The following is a 15,307-nucleotide window of genomic DNA, read 5'->3' as shown; positions in this document are numbered from 1 at the left end:
ATGCGCCCAAGATCACACAGTTACACTAGGCTTAGGAAGTCTTGCAGAGAGTTCGAAAAGAGTTTAGAGAGGCTCAGAAAAGTTTAGCCAGGGTGTCCCAGGCTGACCCAGGTTCGAAAGCTGGGAGCTAAATCTACCCCGTACAGTCGGTGGCAAGGGAAGCCGGGTGGGACACGGTACCTTAAGTGGGAAGGATCCTCCAGCGGGGGCAGTTGTTCCTGGCAGCAGGTGCAAGTCTCGTCGTTGTCCAGGGGAAGAGAATATCTCGTCTTGGAGGAAAGATGAAGGTCGTTGCACTGCCAGGGAAGAAACCAGCCGTGGATTTTTCCGGTTAAAGGTATTACCCTTTAATTCGCGGTCGTGGTAAAACGTGGTATCCCGGTTGCCGGGGTGCTTGGCACAGGCAAGGCGGCCACGAGATACGTCGGGAAGGCGAAAAGACGGTGAAACTGGTTATCCCCACCAGTCAAAGGAAGAAGACTCTCCGGCGGGAGATCTCCTCTGTCGTTGGGAAAAGTGGTGAGACGGTCCAGCAGGGCTCCACCGGTGGTGTCGTCGTGGCAGGTCGGCTCAACTTCTCCCTCGTCGGATTCTTAGGTCCTGTGGCGACTTCTGAAGTTCCAGTTGCTTTTATGCAGAAAACCCCCATTCACTCAGCCTAGCTGTCACTCAAACATGCTAAGTGGTGAGCCAGCCAACTCACCACTTGGGCCAATCAGGATGTAGTGCGACTTGAGTTGCCTGGGTAACTCAGTCCAGGGTGCTTAAATCCCCCTCCACCCCTCCTAAGTACCCCAGACAGAGTGGCACCACTTTGGAGGGCTTCTGTGGAGAAGCCCGCCAAAAAGTGGAACAAAGGGCTCGACTTGGGTTGGAGTTACAGAAGAGAACACAAACGCCATTTTAGAACCGAGTTTTGGCAAAAAATACCAACCAGAGAATTAATATTAATTAAATAAACCGGCGGTATGTTCGAGGCTATCGTAATTAAATAAATAAAGATATTAGCCTCGAACAATGGGAAAATCCCATAGAGAAATATTTGCGGTTGAATATAAAAAGTAGTATCCATTGCCACCAGCCAAAACTCGATCAGGGGGGACGGAGACGTGCCCCCTCAACTAACAGACCCCGGGGCAATTGAATTGCCCCAGCCAGTACATCCACAATATGATGGTTTGTAATGGTTCCGTTCAGAATTTAAGACTAGTAAAGTCAATGGTGACTTTACAGGCCCTGGGAGACAGTAGTCAGTCCCAGGGTATGGAGTCTATACTGGGGAGTCATTATGACACCCCTGTGTTACTGCACTGAGGGTGCTGTGTAACACACATCACAAAAACACATGAAGGCCTATGGAGTAAAAGACCCCATAGCCCATTAAACACATCTAGAGTCAAAGAAACACACTCAAATCATGCCCAAGAGTGAGGGTAAAAGAGTCTCACTCTTGGCAGGAGAAAAAAATAAACCCCATAAATCCAGCAAAGCTGCTGGGGGACTCACTAGGTTAGGAAATTCAGCCTAAACAGAGAATTCTCCCTAACAATTCTTATCCCTGCCACTGCCTTCGATTTAAAGGGATTCAATCCAATTGTTGTTTGGGGCTGGAGTGTCACGGGGGAGTGCTTAACCTTCCTGCAATCATTTGAGTTGAATTGTTTTGTCTTGCTTTTCATAAAACCAAATAGGAGTGGCATCACTGTATCTCTTAACCTGGTTACTTTCTTGAAGTCTGTGCATGTGTTGCCACATCATTAGTGGCTGCGGTTATCTATTTGTTCTGATTTGATATTAAAATAATAAATTAATAAAGTATTCATTGACAACACACCGGCCTGGTTCCTGGTCTATTGTGACAAGTGGTGCTGGTGGAGGTTGGGTGCGAGACGGGTTGGAGGCCTCCTTAAAAATATTTTTTGCTGTAATAATAAAAAGCGGTTTTATTGTGCGCCACCTTCATTTGCAATGGAAGAGATCCCTGACTTGCTGGTGCTGCATAATATATCATGACATTACCACGAGCCCTGTAGGACTGGGGGCCATCCTGGCACAGACGACCGGTCCTGATACACACACACCAGACACATTATCGCCTACGCAAGCAGAGCCCTGTCAGCCCCTGAATCTGCATACTTGCAAGTCAAAAAAGAGAGCCTGGCGGCAGTCTGGGCCTGTGAACACTTTCACAACTTCATAATTGGGAAGAGATTCACGCTCATCATGGACCACCAGGCAACAATATCCCTCTTTGGAAATATGTGCACGAAGATACTGCCCAGGATAGAGAGATGGGGCATCAGATTGCAGGCGTACTCCTATGATATCATTCACAGGTGGGGATCAAAATTCAGCGGACTATTTATTGCGCCATCCAGCAGGTACGCCGATCACCCGAGAGGGTGACACAGAATACATCAGCTATGTGGCCGCCAACGCACTCCCTCCAGCAATATCACTCGAGGTGGTTGCAGCCGCATCCACAGCCACAGCCGCATCCGCAGCCGACTCGTCCATGGCACTGGCCATCACTTTGAAGTCCAATAACAAGTGGAAGGATTACCGTCGGGCAGTTTTAAACCACCCGGGAGTGCGCAAAGAGGAGCTAGACAGGCTGGCAAGAATACACACAGAACTTGCGGTCAAAGACCATGTCATTCTACTGAGAGGGTGTCGGCTAATCATCCCTGCAACGCTCTGAGCAGAAGTCATTAAAACGGCACATCAAGGGCACCGAGGAGCAGACAACACGAAAAGGCAGCTGCGATGCCACGTATGGTTCCCCTTCATGGACTCACTGGTAGACAGCTGGGTCAAGAATGGCTTGGCATGCCAGTGTACGGCAAAAGCGGACACCCCCATCCCACTACAATCGACGCACATCCCAGACCGGCCATGGGACAGAGTAGCGGTCGACTTCTATGAACCGATGGAGTCGGGCACATATCTTCTGTTGTTCATCAATGAATGCTCAAGATTCCCATTGTCAAGAAAATGACAAAAACAGCATATTCCCAAGTGGCTGCAATGTTCGACGAAGTACTCAGCGAGTGGGGCATCCCGAGGTCCATCAAACCAGACAATGGGCCCCCATTCAACAGCCACGAATTTGCTGCCTTTGTAGACCACATGGGTTTCACTCACCAAAGGATTACCCCCCAGATGGCCACAAGCCAATGGAATGGCTGAATAGTTCATGGCTTCCATCAAGAAGACAGTCCAGAGAGCCTGCATAGAAGGCACCAACCCACATCAAGCACTATGCATGCTACTACGAGACTATCGTAACACACCACATGAAGCCACCAACAAGATGCCGGCACAATTAATGATACATTATGAGGTAAACACCCCCTTTGTGAGACATCCCAATGCCCATGAAGAAGGGGATGCCGAAATCATAAGAAGGGACACTGAAAGGAAAGAGTGGGCAAAGGCGGACTAGACATGAGAAGAAGAGCAGTGCCCAAAGACTTCCAAGTGGGAGACGAGGTCCTCGTTCAACAAGCCATGACAAGGAAAACTGATGCAATATATGCACAGAAGCCATTGAACGTTGTCACCATCAAAGGAAGCATGGTAACTGCCCAAAACGCAGACTGCAAAGTCACGAGAAACATTTCGCAATTCAAGCACCTCATCAAAAGAGAGGATTGCGAACTACCCCCTCCTGAATCGAACCAAGGGAGCCGCGGGATGATCCGTGGACTCCCCCAGAGGAAGTCTGCCACTGGGTGCCAGAGACACTCAAGGTGCCAGGATTGGCAGGACTCGGCAAGAGAAGCACAAAACTCCAGCGCATGTCTTTGTCTGGGGTTGTTGTTACCACGCTCTGCCCCTTTAAGGGAGAGACACTGAGCTTGGCGGGAAGGAGAAAGGAAGGAGAGGAGTTAAGGGAAGAGAAGTTAGTACATAGTTAGAATCCAATAAAGAAAGACGTTATTACAATGCCTCCGGTGCCGCATCCTTTATTTCATGTGATCCGTTTAACAGTAACTGTCTACCATCATGTATTAGAATGCGGAGAGGAAATGACATAGTTATGTCAATGAACAAGCATCGGCTCTCGGAGGTAGGGCGGGCCATTACCACAAACCAAGCGAGTGCATTTGTTGTTTCCTTTGTTGCTCTAGGAGAGTCCTCCCCTCGCCCATAAAAAATGATGATGAGGATGGAGGAAACAATGCTGGGGTGCTTCCAAACTTGCGATGCTTAGTAAGTATGGTGCTCAGAGAGTAACGCAAAGGGTTGTATTACATATGTTGGGGTGCCCAGGAAGATCACAGCTCTCAGCGATTGACATGACGGCTCGTGTTATGCACTCCAGGGTGAGCGAGTGGCTTCCTGTGGAAAGGGGAAGAGACCCGCTAATGGTGCGGGTGCCTTCGAGTGGCTGGATATTTCCGGCAATGTTTCTCCGAAGCTGAGAGGCATACTTGGACCGCCCTGAAAGGGATTATCCCCAATAAGCACACACATGGCTGTGCAGCTACCATCACAACTTTCTGGATAACACTTTATGACAGTGATCAGGTCGGTTGGTCCAGCAACTCACTCACAAGTGGTAGTTGTTATGGGGGCCTGGGGTCTGCGGTCCCCACCATTGTGGTAGTGCCCCTCCTGGCGGGCGATCCGATGGGTCCAAGGGCCACGCAGCACGGCAAGGAGGACACTGACACAGGTTCAGTGGGTAACTAATTGCCGAGTGGGAGAAGGCTCGGCTCTTTTATCAGAGCATGCCACTTGTTTACACACGTGGGCCCAACATGTGACTTTTGCCCCAGCCACAGTGCTAGTGCTGATCTCACAACATCCTATGCCAAGGGTAAAGACAAACAAATGATACAACAAATGAATATGGCATGTGTTATAACACTCACTGAACTCACGCCGACCTCAGGGATCGTTAGCACATATTATTAGGCACATACACACAGTGGTGTGTAACACACCTTTGGAGTTCAGCTCTCTAAAGCTTTATTAGTCCAATACAAAATTGGGGATCGCCACACTGGCTGGAAAAGCTGGACTGGGGATGCCGGGGCCATATCGACATATGATCACAAGGCAGTCCCTCTGTGTCTGCTCACCCACGATGGAATGTGCTCCACTAACTAGCAAAGCCATCCCCTGGGATACTGGGGGCCACATTGGCTATCGTCTTGCCTGCAGGTCTTTGGCCCGTATGCCATAAGAGGGTGCTCCAGCGGGACTTGGTGGTCTTTTTCCCTTGCGGCAGACCGTAGTCTGGAGTCTTTCTTGCCCTGTCTCCCCCATGCAGATAGGGGTAAGGGGAGGCAGCCCCATCCTGTTGAGGCTCCCTGCTGCAGGAATTGGCATCTGCTGCGATCGGAGCCATGTAGTGCTCAGGTCTTCTCCCTTCTTGTCAGATTGAACTTTTATTGATACAGTGGCGTCGATGGCCACACCATGTCCAGGCTCCCCCAGTCAAGAGTTGTTTCTAGCTTGCCTCTTACCTGGCCGCATGAGCACTCTTTTCGGGGAGAGCCGTGGCCTGGCTAAGGCTGTTGTATACTTGTTGTCTCCCCCAGGTGGGAGTTCTTTGTGGTGGGCTCTGGTGTATGGCAGTTGCAGCGGCGGAGCTTGCCTCACTGCTCTTCTTGTGTTAGTGGTGGCAGAGACATACACCACTGCGTGACCTGCTCCTGGCCCTTCGGCTGCAAGGATGGCCAGAATCACTGTGATAGCTTTGTGAAGCCATGGTGGCGTTGGCTGTTGCTGTGCCATCCTTCTCCCCCAGGGAGGAGCTGACAGCAGCCTGTTTGGACCAGGCACTCGTTCGTCGCTCACCCGTCTGACTGCATGAGCACGCTTGCTGGGGAGCGCCGCGGTCATGCCAGTGTTGTGAAGGGATTTGTGGTGCTTGGGTGCAGGATAGGCAGTGGTCCAGGTCGTGCCATCTGTGGGCTCCCAACAGTAGTCTGCAATCAGTGGGCGCAGCGAGATACTTATTAATGATTGTTGGTTGCCACATGTTGGATTGAGCATTTTACTTGCTCCACCTGTCATTATTTGTCCGGTAGGGCGCTGTTAGCCAGGTGTTAGCTGCTCTGAGACTTCAGGTTGTTTGTACAACACAAAGGCTGAAGTACAGGTGACATGCCACATCTTGAGGATTTCTTTGTCTACAGCTCGATGGACCCATGATACTCCGAACAGGATAAGAGACTTGGTGGATAGAAGAAGTCTCACTATTGCAATTTATCAATTCCACAGTAACCTAGTCCCAGAACTTGATGTAACAGGCCCACCCACATTGTTAGGCCCAAAATGGGTGCTCTGGTGTGAGAGGCTTGATATGTTCTTTGCAGCTGAAGGGGTACATGATGATGCTACCAGAAAATGTATGTTTCTATTTTATGTGGCCAGTGAACTCCACAAATTGTTTAAGACACTCCCCCAAGGAAGTGGTTCATCTGCCGTTACAGGAGCAGCATTAACTAACTACATCTCGCCCATGGTCAAAATAAATTATGAACAATTTCAACTGTGTCAAACATAACTAAGCCCAAGTGAATCACTGGATGCGTTATACACATGGTTAATGCATCTAGCCTCAACATGTGCTTTCACAGATGAAGAAGGCAAGATAAGGGGCCAAATCAAAAATGCTACTCCACACAACTGAGTCAGCAAATAATTAAAGAGACAGAGTTGCCTCCACCTTTAGGCTCTTCATGGCATCCTCCATATGGGTAGCAATCACATTCGCTAGTTCTGGAGTTAGGAAGGGCCCAAGTACTGGCGAATATGAGAGCTACTCATATGGAGGATGTCATGAAGGAGCTAAAAGTGGAGGACATGAGATAATGCTGACAAAGCAAAATGTCGATGGCAGGCGATGAGTATGGATTCTGGCACCATTCAGCAAAGCCATCACTTTCTTGTTATACTAGACGAGTTCTCCAGACACCCAGATATTGTTGGGGGTCTCTGGGTGCCCCCACGCGTGCCCGTGAGCCCCTCCACCCACAGACTCACGCTGGACACGTCTGTGTGTTTCGGGCTCCCCGGTCGCTCTGACGCGGCCGGGAACGCCCCGTTTATTTAAGACGCACGCGGCGACGTGCAACGTCACGTCGCCGCGTGCGCGTCTCCCTCACGGGGCAACGCCACACTCCTCCTTTTTCCGGGAGGAACAACAACAAACAGATACTTCCAAAATTACACTGCACACAACATAACCATTACCAACTCAAATCCCATGCCCCTTTAATGTCAGCCTCCCGGTTCCCCTTACTCCGGAACACAGTCAATCGGCCCCAGCACATAGTCTCCGAGATAGGCAGGTCTCCCTCGCCCAGCCCTCTGGGGGTACCTCCCGCCTACCTCAGCCGCAGGAGTCCCAGCTGCTCCAGTGCCTCGTTCTGACGACCCCACGAGTTCCCCCCGGGGGGTATCTTCATCCGGGAGGACAGTCTCATCCGGGTCAGGCGGGAGCTCAGCTCGAGAGTCCCCCAGTTTCTTAAAGAAGCTCACATTCCGAGTGACAGCCGACTTCCCGTCCGAGGCCGTTACCATCGATCCCTTGACTGCCACCACGTCCAGCGGCTCCGGTTCATATGGGAGCGAGAGTTTTCCGTGGGGATGCCGATTCCTGATCAGCACTTCGTCGCCCGGTTCCAGCCGCTGCGGACGAAGACCCCGCCGTACGTTCTCTTGATGTGTCCTTGCCTGTCGCTCCGCTTCCACCCGTTGGTCATCTATTATGCCGGGTTCCTTTTCCTGTACCTCCGGGAGGAGACCTCGGGGGCACCTTCGGAACAGGACTTCAGCCGGGGCCACCCCCGTTGATGCGTGTGGGGTGGTGCGGTACACTCTCAAGAACTGGTAAAGCGCCCGCTGGAGGGGCTGGCCCTGTCCCTGGGCTATCCGGAATGTTTTGTTCAATGTCCTCATCAGCCTCTCCGCATCCCCGTTCGCACGGGGCCACAGCGGGGACACCTTCCGGTGCGCCACTCCACAGCTCTCCAGAAATTCTGAGAACCTAGCGCTCTGGAACGGGGACCCATTGTCTGAGCACAGAGTCACTGGAAAACCATGGGTGGCAAAGATTTTCTCCACAGCGCCCACCACGTGCTCAAATGCCACCGACTCGACGAATTCCACCTCAGGGTATCGGGAGTATTCATCCACAATGGCCAGGAAGTGAGTGCCTACGGCCGTGGATCCAAAGTCTGCATGTACGACCTCCCACGGCCGGGTCCCTCGTGGCATTACTTCGATTTCAGGCTCCCGCTGGACTGGGGAGGCCGCCTGGCACCACACACAGGCCGCTACGAAGTCGTCCACTTTTTTTTCTAGCTCGGGAAACCACACCTTCAGCCTCAGTCTCGCCTTCGTCTGGCGGCCCCTTGGTGTCCCTGGTGTGCCAGGTTGATGACTTCATGGATCTTGGAGCCCGGCACCACCAGGCGATCGCCCCGCAGCAGCAGGCCCGACTCCGTGAAGGACAGTTCGTCCTTCACCTTCCAAAGTTGCTCGAGGGTCACTTTAGCTTCTTGAGTGCGCCCTGCCACCAATTCCAGCACGGACTTCCAGGACCCCGACCGCATCGAGCTCCTCAAGATGCGGAAACACTCATCGTTGGCCGCCGCACTCTCCAGTTCGGGTAGCGGCATTGCGTTGGGGGTGGCACCCTCTACCACCATCCTGACGTGGTCATCAGCTTCCTCAGCACACGAGTCTTGCGCGTGTCCTCCACCGCCCACCGGGTGCCTGGACAGGTAGTCAGCCGCATTGTTGGTACCTGGCCGGTAGATCAGGGTGACGCTGTACTCCAGAAGGGCCAACATCCACCTCTCGATTCTGGCTGGTGGTTTTGAAGATGATCCGGCCATGATCGGAAGCAGCGGCTTGTGGTCCGTTACCACTGTCACGGGCCTCCCCAGCACATAAAGGCGAAAATGCCGACAGCCCCACAAGACAGCCAGGGCCTCGCGTTCGATCTGCGAGTATCTCTGTTCGGTCTCGGAGAGGGCTTTGCTGGCATATGCCACTGGCCTTACACCCCCATCTCTGCCCACTTGGGTGAGCACAGCACCTAGGCCAAACGGGCTGGCGTCCACCACGATCTCGGACTCCAGGGCGGGGTCAAAAAAAGCCACGGTATCATCTGCTGTCAGGGCGCCTTTGATGTCCTCGAACGCCGACTGTTCCAACGGGCCCCACTGCCAGGTGGTATCCTTTTTCGTCAGGGCCCTCAGAGGCTCCGACCTCGAGGCGAGATTCCTGATGAAGCGCCCACAGTATGTTACCATACCCAGGAAGCTCCGCACATCTGACGCCGACTCAGGGGGGCGCGCGGTCCTGATGTCCTGGACCTTTCTGGGATCCGGAGATACACCGCCCTCCTTGAAGATGAAACCAAAGAACTCAATGGTCGGGCGGAGGAACTCGCACTTGTCCTTGTGGAGAGTGAGCCCCAGCGACTGCAGCCTCTCGAGGGTCATGGCCAGACGTTTCAGGTGTTCAAGTTCCGTCCTGGCAAAGACCAGAATGTCGTCACTAATGTTTAGGACGCCCTCCAGATCTGCGAGAGCGCCTCGGATCAAGTTCTGAAATACCTCGGCTGCTGACGACACTCCGAAACTCAGCCGCTTATATCGGTAGAGCCCCCTGTGGGTAGTGAAGGTTGTAATGTATCGGGACTCTGGGTGGAGGACAACTTGGTGGTACCCAGCTCGTAAGTCCAACTTAGAGAAGAACCGGGCCCCCTGCACTTCAGCAATGATGTCATCGATTGTCGGGGTCAGGTGTCGTTCTCTCCTGATGGCCTTGTTGGGCAGCCTCATGTCCACACAGATCCGGACGGAGTCCGGCTGTTTTGGTTTCCTCGCCACTACGATAGGGGATACCCATGGAGTGGGGCCCTCCACCTTTTCGATTATATCCAGGTTCACCAGGTTGTCAAGTTCCCTGTCCACCTGGTCCCTTAGATGAAACGGGATCCGCCTGTGTTTCAGAGCCACGGGCTGCACCGACTCATCAATGTGGAGCCTCACGGGGTCACCCTTCATTCTCCCAATCCCTTTGAAGATGTCCGCATATTTGTCCAGCAGATCGTTGACGTCCTCTAAGTAGACTGAGTACGCGAAGCTCACTATGCCAAGGGCCTCCGCTGCCGCACAACTCAACAGGGTATTGCTGCTCACCGGAGTCACGTAGAAGCGGGCCTTGATCTCCGATCCGTCATGCTCCACCTTGGCGACAAACGCACCGTCCAGCGGCAGGGGCTCCCGCCCGCCAAATGCAAAAATGCGGGCTCTCGGCGTCGCAAGCCTCGGGGGTGGGTTGAGCGCGGCATAATGTCCTCTCGCCATTACGTTGACTGAGGCCCCCGTGTCGACCAGCACCGGGACCTGCGAGCAGTTCACCTCCACGACGCATCTCGGCTGTCTCCTGCTCCTCCCCTTGAGGACTTCCATGCTGGAGACGAAGAAGATATTCTCCTCATCCTCTTCCTCCGCTTCTTCCGCCGGCGTCTCCTCTCCCGCCTGTTCCACCTGAGCTACATTGGGCGGGCGGTTTTGGCGAGGGGTCCACAGACGGGGCTGTCCCCTCGGAATCAGTACAGGCAGGGTCGCCCTGCACACCCTCGAAAAGTGGTCGGGCACCCCACAGCGTCCGCAGATCTTTCCTATTGCCATGCACTCAGATGAGTGGGGGAGGTCATAGCCGCACTTCTGGCATGACTCCACTGGCTTACCAGCTCTGTCTCTGGGAGCCCCACCGGGCCTTCGCACCCCTCTGCCTCCCCGCCAGACAGCGCACACCTCTTCCGGCCTAGCTGCGCGGGATCCGGCCTCCATCTTGTTGGCACGGGCCTCCGCCACCTCATGGCACCGCCCGAGCTCCAGGATTCTGGGCAGGGTGAGTCCGGGCTCTCTCAGGACCTGTCGCCTCAGCTTGCCGGACGAACATGCCTGGATTAGCATGGTCCTCATCATATCCTCCTCATCCCCCCACGCACACCCTTGGGATAGGCGGCGCAGGCGGCCATAGAAGGTGTCGAGCGTTTCATCCACCTTTTGTCTGGCCGAGAGCATGACGAACCTCTCATAGTCCACGTTGGCAAGGGGGACAAAATGCGCGAGGAGGGCGGCTTTGGCTTGGTCATACGAGTTGTCCACCGGAGTTAACGACTCAAATATCTCTTGTACAGCTGCACCGGCCGAATACAGCATCGTAGCCACCTTGCTGTCATTGTCCGTGACCTGGGCGGCCCGAAAGTACATGTCCAGCCGTCCAATCCATCTTCTCCATCGGGGGCCCATGCTGGACGGAGGACCCGTAACGTCAAACTCCGGGATGGGCTGCAGGGCCGCTTGCGCCCTGGCTTGGGCCATGGCCAGGGGTGGTGGTGGTTGGTTCGGGGGAAGAGCGGCACCAACCGTGGGTGTAGGCAGCCCAGACGTCGCAGGATGTGGGGTTGGCTGTGGGGGATTCTGTTGAAACAAATCTGCCAGGCTTTCGTCCTGCGAATCCTCCGAAGCTGTGGCAGTCGCACCCTCCAGGGCGCCGAAATCACTCATGGGCCCAAGCGCACAGGCACCCTCATACTAGTCCTGAGGGCCGCAACTTGTACCATTCCCCACACTGCCACCACCCTCGTGATGATGAAAGGGTTAAAGAGGCTACCTTGAGGCGTCTCGTTCCAACGTTGATCTCAGGAGTGGGCAAACCATCACCCACGTGATGATGAAGGGGTTGAAGAAGGTCCTTGAACCAAATGTTCCAAAAATTGAGCTTCAAAATGGAGTGGGCTGAGAAGGCCCAGCCACCTCAGTCCATCTTCCAGCTACCACACGACGTTACAGACTGAAAATTGGCCAAAACATCAAAATTCAGGCATGGGCCTGCGGGTTAGGCTGCCCGCAGTCAGCAAATCCAAAAATTAGGCTTGGATGGCCTTCCGACTCCAAACCGGAGCTTTCGGAAGTTTCTCCGCCACGTGCGCAAGATGGCCGCCAGCCGCGTGTATGGTCCGCGGCCACAGCGTGAGATGAAACATCCGCGGATGTTTCGTCGTCGAAAAAAAAATTATTCGGGATCGCTCTCACCGCGTCCAACACTCGTCGCCACTGTTGGGGGTCTCTGGGTGCCCCCACGCGTGCCCGTGAACCCCTCCACCCACAGACTCACGCTGGACACGTCTGTGTGTTTCGGGCTCCCCGGTCGCTCTGACGCGGCCGGGAACGCCCCGTTTATTTAAGACGCACGCGGCGACGTGCAACGTCACGTCGCCGCGTGCGCGTCTCCCTCACGGGGCAACGCCACAGATGTGAGATTTGTGGAATGCGTGGCCTCAAACACGGTACTGCCCATGGTCTTCCGCAATCAGTGTGATAAAGGGCATCCCTTCAAGAGTGGTGCGTTCAAGGAGTGCATGGACTTCTGCGGAGTATGTCACAGGCGGATCACCCCGTACTGGCTCAGGGCCAACAGAGATGCAGAGAGATTTCTCTGGATAATAATTAAGGTCGTTCATATAGCGTGTGACAGGGTGGCCTGCCACAAAATCCATAATGACTCACAGACAAGTTCCAAGGGTGCTTATTTGAAAATCCTTACAGATTGGATGGCTGTATCAGCTGAGCAAACCTATTTAGGGCCCAGAGGGGCTTGGGATTTTGATGCTAGGGTTGTTCCCCTCTACCTGGCTCCTGCTGGTTTTCGCCTTTCCTAGCCCAGATGTTCCCAACGGGGCTGTTAGTATCTCGCCAACGGGGACACCTATCTGTCTGATGTGTCTGACCAAGGCTGATGGTGTTTTCCCTAATACGCTGGCTATATAACTCCCTAGGGACATTCTATACTTTCCCTCACCTAGACCGCTTAGTTTGTTAGGAAGTTAGGGATTGTGTCTTCTTTTGCCCGGTGTCACTCCTCTGTCTCTCACACCCATCCGTCCTGACCCTTCTCTACTCTGGGTCACAAGATGTTCTCCTCCCACCATACTAAAAGTCCCTCCGATCTCTCACTCCACCTTCCCACCGCCACCCTTTGATCTTACTTCCTCCTACTCTCTTCCTTGCCTCTCACTATTCTCGCACAGCAATCTCTGTCTCACTCTATGCTGAGTTAGTCCTATTCACCCACTCACTGTTCCTTTCAATATTCTATCGCTCTCTACATCGTACTCAACCCTCGCTATCATCCTCTTTTACATACTACCGCTCAACTGCATCTTCTACGTAAAATCTGGGGGGGGACAGGGGACACCATGGGGACTTTGCTTATTTCTTTCTTTCTTTATTTATTTATTGTGTTTTAGTCAAAGAACTCGACTTTTCCCAAAATTAAAATAGCAGTACGTATTAAATAACATATATTATCACTGTATAAAACACGAGAAAAGAAAAAAGAAAACAGAAGAAAAATTAGAAAAAGAAAAGTAGTGAGGAAAGGAACCAGGATATGAACATTGTGCTTAGCCCCCTTCCCCCACTTTTACAAGTGAGTTCTCTCTATAAAGACCTCTCCGACTTCAAAATGCCCCTTCCTCTCTCTTTCACTCTCTCTCTCTTTCTCTCTCTATTCATTTAATGAATGTCCTCCTCTTGACTTCCCCTCCTCATCTTTCCCCATCCCCTTCACTTTACTGCTGTTTCACCCCCTCACACAAAGGCCCCTTCCTCTACTGTCTCCTCCCTGTCTCCTATCTCCCAGGCCCTTCATTCTCTTCTCTTTTGAGTGGCACTGCCATTTCACAATTATCTTCCTGCCCCAACACCCCCTTGCTTCCGTGACCGGTCCCCCACGAGCCTGATCAAAGTCGCACCTGTTCGACCTGGTGGGAGTCAGCAGGAGGACCCTAAATCCGGAAAGGAGGTGCTGCGCCTGCCTAGAAGGACTAGAGTTTAGGTTAGGGCGCATGGGCCCTGTGAACAGAGCCCGCACGACTAGCTGACATTCCCTGCCAGCTTGGCATGTACGGTGTACCCCACAACTCCATCAGACTCCTGTTTCCTTTCCTCACGCACTTCCGCTCGATTTTGGTAAGGTGGGCAGCGGAATTGAAATACGGCAAGTTGGAAGTTTGAAGTGAACACGGGGAAATGTTGCTATTCATCAAGCTGAGCACGAAAGCAAATCGAGGCAACAGTCGCAGTAAGATAATTTTCACCATTACAAAGAGCATATGGAGCAGTGGAAAGGATAGTAGTCCGGCCAACGTTCTAGTCAATAGACTAAAGAAGGCGGACAGCAGGGGCTTTGGGTAAGCCGCGTCAAGAGCACAGGCAGCAGAGGCGCACGAAAACGCACAGCCCGGTTGACGCAAGCATCACAGCAAAATTGAGATGTTTTGGTAAGTGTAAAAGGGCCGACGGGTGCCATTACCATGAACATGCATGTTTCATTTACAGAGATAGCGCCAGTAAAGGAGCCTGCAAGGAGTAGTTTAGTTGCTATAGATGGACTGGGGAAAATAGCTCGGGAGCAACACGTTGGCCCCAAAGCTAACAACTGTAGAGTGCCACAGGTTTGGATCCCGGTCACGTGCTGAGTGGCCCCACATTTAAGTGTAGTTAATAGTGGTTTGGGAACGTGATTTAGAGTGCAGCACACCGCGATGCTATCCACGTACAAACTGCACCCCTATGTTAATGATGACAAACAAAAAGCAATAAAATAAAATGGTGTTATAGCACTTAGAAATGAGCTGATTACGGCCTCATGCGCTATATAAAATGTGGCAGTATACAATATTATTATGCACCCCCTGCCCTAAAGCATAAGGATTTAAACATTATTTCCTTGTGAATCTATAGAAACAGCAGGTTACATGCATGTTTTGGTCAGATTTTCTTCCCACCCAACTAAAAAAATCGTATGTAGCAAGCTGCATTTTAAGGCTAAGGGCAAATATGCATCACAAATATCATTTAATGCTGACTAGGTGATCATGAAAGGTAATATTACAAACATCAACGACAACCCCGGCGCCCCAAAACAATGAACGGGGCACCCTTCACCGGCTCTTTATTTTTTTACTTTATATCGGGGCGTGCCGTAGGGAGGGATTAGTCGGCAATCCACCATACAGAAAATGTATGGGATAATAGATTATAATTTATTTGCCTGGGAGTAAAAGATTTACAGGCTCCGGAATGCAGAGTAATGAACATTGAACGTCAACATTGAAAACCCTCTAGCAAAGGACACAGGGATAGGTGTGCCAGCGTAGTTGGCGGTCCCAGGTATTCTTATGGAGGCATAATGGGGGAAAATGTTCAAATTCAGCAGAAAGCAAACCCCCATGGTGGGGGAAACGAAGGAAGCA

The sequence above is a fragment of the Ambystoma mexicanum genome, chromosome 3p, assembly GCF_040938575.1.
Source record: "Ambystoma mexicanum isolate Mex_15411 chromosome 3p, UKY_AmexF1_1, whole genome shotgun sequence".
Taxonomy (NCBI): domain Eukaryota; kingdom Metazoa; phylum Chordata; class Amphibia; order Caudata; family Ambystomatidae; genus Ambystoma; species Ambystoma mexicanum.
This window is presented reverse-complemented; position numbering follows the sequence as displayed.